Genomic DNA, 6000 nt, shown 5'->3' on the forward strand with positions numbered 1-6000 from the left:
TGTCTATCACTGATAATAAAACTCTTTAGGAGGAGGTTGTGCCACGCACCAAATGATTCACTCGAGTGGTTTAAAAGAGGGAATCGAGGCTCCGTACATCATAGCATGGCAGCTATGTCTCTAGACTCTACATCAACAACCAACAAAGGAAATTCCCCTAGGTAGTGTTTCAGTGGCAATATTTAGATTTTAAATCAAATGATTTAAAATACCTTGATTCTAAATCCTTTGATTTAAAATTTTTTTTGTTTGGATTTTCTTATAAATGGAAGGATTTGAAATTTATCATTTTAAATTTTATTGTTTGGATACCTATATATTTGAATTTGAATTTGAATTTGAATTTGAATCAATAAAATATTTTTTTTAAATAATTATTTTCTAAAATATTTCGTATTTTAATTTTAGTAGCATTTTTAATCCATACATGTAGGGAATGAAGAAGCCATCGATAAACCGATTGACAAGATGATGACTAAATATCTTCTATCATAACCAACTAAAAAAATGTCTACCAACTCTAGAGAGAGAGAAAACCCAAAATACATGGGTTTTTTTTCACAACATTCAAGATCTCAAACTATATTAGCATACCCAAAATATGTATTTTACACAACATCTAAAAGAACAAACTAGCACTCGAAAATAGAACTAATGGGGACTAAGTGGAAGTTGTATCCGGTCTTTCTTATCATCATCATTTGAAAGACTTTTCAAATACGTAAAGTCCTTTGCACATTCATGCATTAGTTTCTCAACTATTTTAATTATTTCAAGCTAAGTGAGTCCAGCCACCTTTGAAACACTGCATATATATCTTCACCAAAAAGTTATGGTTGCTCTTGATTTTTCTTTGCTATGAAGTACTCTTTTAGACAGGAACAATGCTCTTTTAGAAAGGAACCAATATTTGCAAGACTGCAACTTCAACTAGTGATTTTTCCTACTCCAATTGTCAATAACTTTGTTTTTATGAGCACCTGCTTTTGTATTTTTCTGAGTAAGAAGAAGAAGCAATAAGTTAACTGAAATAAAATAATTTGGACAGTAAAGCAATGGAAAAGGGAAAAAATAAAATAAAATCAGGGCATTATGTAAGCATTGTATTAGTGATAAAATGTGAGTTTTAGTTAGCTCAACTGGTAAAGTAGTTAATGGTTGAATAAGAGATCTGGGGTTTAACTTTAATCCCCGCTTACACCAAAAACTAATTGGTGTCTTAATCTGATGACAAAGAGCTATTATCAGAAACGGACGACATAGGTTGAAACTCTCTTAAAAAAAATATTAATGATAAAATTTTGCTTAATTAATAGACTAACAATCTATACCCACAACATAGTAAGCACATGAAAAAGACAAGTTCATATATAAGTGAGGGCATAATAGTTTTTTCATTGAAGTTATTTGGAGAAACTGATTTCTTCAGTTTTAGCATATCAGCGTACTAATCCTACCAGTAAACTGTGAAATATACCAAATTGCATCAACAAAATCGTCAAACTGCACTAACTGAATGTAGAAGACTGCAATGCATTTTGCTCAAGCTTCAAAAATTATTTAAAAGATTTAAGATTATGAAACTTGACTGAATAATGAAAAAGTTAAAAAAAAAAAAGAGTAATGCTATTTTCACCAAGTTTCTCACTTGTAAGATAATCCTCGTTCAAGCAAAGTTTTCACTTTTGGAAATGAAATTCATGGGAAATGAGGGGAAAAAGTCTAAGCAATAGCACCCTATGATTTTTAAAAATGATAGAAATCAATACATTACATGCAATAGATAAAGTATGTTAATCCTGCAACCACTTCACAAGGTACAAGTCTGCATAAATGTCCTCAATGTGAAAGATAAATCAATCCCTGAAATCACTTTGAGTAGGCCTTCTACCACAGCAGCCAAGTGAGCACCAATCCCAGAAATGAGCCAAAATTTTTCTAATCCAATACCAGCCCATTTCACCTCTAGGATAGCGAGTGAGATAAGGCATATGGTTATGATAAGCGAGTATACCAAGAAGGTCACACTTGGAGTTTGCACAATGACATGGCCAGAGAAAAGTGAGAGTGCATGGAGGAAACAATAGACAATGAGCCATGTAGATACCAACATTAAGTTAAGCCATGCGTTGGAGAAACTTGAGCTGCCTAGAATCTAGCAAAGGATGGTTTCTAGGGAAGAAAATCTACTGCTATTAACAAGCTATAGGCTATAGCCAATGCATAAAGTACAAAGTACTAACAATTAACTCTCATTCGTTCAGAAGTCACAACCATTTACTAAAACATTAGGTTCATCACACAGGTTTTGCTCGTGCAATAATGCTCTTTTTTATTTATATTTTTTTGGTTTAGTGTTATAATGTTTAAAAGTGACATATAAATAATCGTTTGTATTTTTTTCTTAACAAAAACATAAGGTAACGTGAAATAATGTTTAAAAATAAAATAGAAATAGTGTCCTAAGTTTTAAGCTGAATAGAGAAGATAAAAGCAAAAAACCTAAAACTTAGGAACATTAAATTACTTTTTTTAACCAATTTGTGTTTCTTAATTTATAATTATTTAACTAAAAGATAGGGGTATTTTAGAGAGTTTAAAAATTTGTGTGAGTATATTTTAGTACGCAAAATGTTGAAATCCAAACAAGAAATCCTATTATTAATAGAATAGATAGATATATATCTTCAACCCAATATCGGTTTGGATCAAAAACTCTAAATTTTAAGATTCTTATGCCACACTTAGGGCCAATTTGGTAAGAATATTTAAATATAATTTTTTTGTTTTTGCAATTAATAAAATGGTGGGTCTCATACTTGAATATAATGTTTAATTGATGTTCTCTATATGCAGTTTTCAAAAAATTGTACCATATTTTTCTTATTCAAAACACGATTTTAAAAACGACTAAGAGAATGTTTTCAAAATATAGAAAATGTTTTTAATGGCATAGTTGTAAATAAATTTAAAACTATAGACCCCATAGATTTGTCCGAACTCTTTTCTATCTTTTAAATTAAGGAGCTTATCTTTATCACAAAAAATTTCTCACACTTCAAATTTGAAGCTTATCATTATAAATAATAATAATAATAATAATAATAATAATAATAATAAAAAACCTATATGAGCTATATTCCCTTATAATTTTCTACACACATATATATACAAGCCTCATCACACGCGTTTTTGTGCGTGCAACGAGGCTTTTTTTTTTTTTTTTTTAGTCTAGTGTCATAATTTTCCTTTAAAAAAAATTAGATAAGTTTATTTTGAAGACATGGATTAGTAAGAGAGTATCCTATTTTGTTGGCATTTTAAATGGAGTTTGAGATAAATTTTTACTAGGTTGTCCTCAAGTTTTTTCTCTGTTAAACTTAAGGTTTAAAAGCATTTCTGAACCCTTTAAACCACATAAAAATCTAGTTCAAAAAGAGGAACCCTCTTTTATATATATATATAGTAATCTATAGATTTTACAAGACAATTTCTGTAATAAAAATTTAAAAAAAATATAAAAAATAGAAATGGTCTCCCAAACTTTTTTTTCCCAATATTTTGAAAAAAATTTCTTTAAAATGGTATACAAACAAGTATAGTGTAAAAATTATTATTTGAAAACTAGTTCCAATTTCAATTTTTTGAAAATTATTTTCATACTATTTTGAAAATAAAAACAAAAATTCTCTTACTAAACAGACCCTTGTATATTCATACTTCTCCTACTAATTTTCTAAAGTCAGAGATTACCACGAAGCATCGCTTTAACATTATAGAAAGCCACACCAAATTAAACCCAACAATTATAAGAGCAAAAACACAAGCGAATCTGTCAAAAAACACAAGATCATAAACGAAAGCCCAATAGACTGAAGTAAAATTTTCGTGTAAAGAAAATATATAATCGAAGAAGAAAAATCATGCAAAGCTCAGACAAAACACAAACAGCCACTTAGCTTAGACAAACAAAATACTTCTAAGGACCCAGTAACCATAGTAAATAGAGAAAGATATCAAAATCATCTCAGTCAATAAATCACACACAGCTCACAAAGTCATTTCATCAAACACTTAATTTGCATTTTCAATTAGTCCATCATTGTTGAACTCTAAAAACATTATAAAAAATCCAACAATTCCTTAACAAAACTGAACCAACACAATTCACTAAACCTCATTTATAACTCCAAAAAAATTAAAATTTTCAACAACTTTGCCATTCCTAAGTCCTAGCCTTACAATAGATACAAACCCACATAGACAAATCCAAACAAAACCCACACAACCCATATACAAACAAAAACCAAAACAAAAACAAGAAGAAGAAAAAAAAAAAATTAAAAGAATGACAAAATTTGGCTACAAACTTGATTGTAGACAAGGGCTATAACTGTCACTAAAAAAAAATAACATAGTTACATATTTTGAAAATCTAATCATTGAATTGTACTATTTGAAAATTCTGTGCTAATCAAATATTATTTACTATTTGATCTATAAACATACTTATTATGAATAAAATAAGACTACAAAAACTTGAAATTTAAATATTTAATTGATGACATAACTATTAATTTTTTATTTTTTGAAAATCTTGCAAGCGTGAAGGATATAAAAAGAAAATGTTATCCAATGGTAGATTTATCAAAATTCATATTCAATAAAAAAAAATATTGAGTAGAGTTGTAGCTATTGGCTACAACCAAGCTTGTAGCCAAACTTCCCACAAACAACTCATAGAAAATACAAAAACCCATAGACGTTTTTTTTTGTGGATTCAAATTTAGTACTAAAGAAAGAGAGAGATACAAAGTTTAAGAGGATGAGAAGAGTTGAGAGAGACAATCCTCAATGCCAACGTGGTTTCAGCGTCAACGATATTGCAGCTCGAGGAAGGGTAGAGAAGAAGCAAGCTGTGGGAGGATTTGCCAAATTTCATTGTTTTTTTAAAGAATTTTTTCAAATCAACAAATTTGACTGGATTTGGGCTAAATCCAAATTCATCTCTTTTTAAGTAACTTAAACAAAGAATTTGGATTTAAACCTCTCGTATCCAAGTCCATAAGCTCAAATCCAGCATCTAAACAAACCATAGAGGGTTATGCCAAGTTCAGCTATACTCCTTTGACAAACTTGTCACGTTAGTAGTTTAGCACCAACATTGAACTCAAAAAACACATACACAAACTAGTACTCTTGTAAATCACTTTTCCATAAATTCACATTTGAAATAACAAAATTCACTAATTCTGTTTGTATGTGCCGTAGATGATCCACAAAAATCAGACCACCTACTTGCACTTGGATCTAAATATGGTAATTTTCATCTCATAATATTTATAACTTGAATTGATATATAACTCACTTTCATGAACTACAAGCCAGTCTCTTGTTGCAAAGTATCTAAAATAAGTAGACAAACTACAAAGAAATCCATCTAAAAAGGAAAAAATTCATTTAAAAAGAAATCCACTACAATGTGTCTTGTTCACATCTATATTTGAATACCATCATGGCAACAATTGAAAAAGAGACAATCATAAGCATATGCATTTCTGGATCATTCATTCTTAAGTTCTCAACAGGGCAACTTCTAACTTGTAGGAATTTCTTATTATCCCTTCTGCAACTCCACTGGCAATAGAAATATCTGCATTTACATGATATAACTATTAGAGCTTGAAAAAAAAAAAGAGATGTTCATAAGAGCAAATCTCTTTGCATAGAGCCTTAGATATTTATTTATATAACTATTATTATTCAAGAACTTGGGCTCATCTAGTTCATCCTGACAATATCAGCAAATTCAAAATCATATATAATAAGCTTATTAAATAAATAAATAAATCTAGTAAACAACAACATGCTAAAAAAAGGATATAATCATATAATGAACCTTTGAGGGGTTTCTTATTATCTGAAAGTTGAGTAATAATGTAAATGATTGTGGGTGCATATCAATGTTTCAGCTTTGTTTTAGAGCTTGGTCTTGTTACA

The sequence above is a fragment of the Castanea sativa genome, chromosome 11, assembly GCF_040712315.1.
Source record: "Castanea sativa cultivar Marrone di Chiusa Pesio chromosome 11, ASM4071231v1".
Lineage (NCBI taxonomy): Eukaryota > Viridiplantae > Streptophyta > Magnoliopsida > Fagales > Fagaceae > Castanea > Castanea sativa.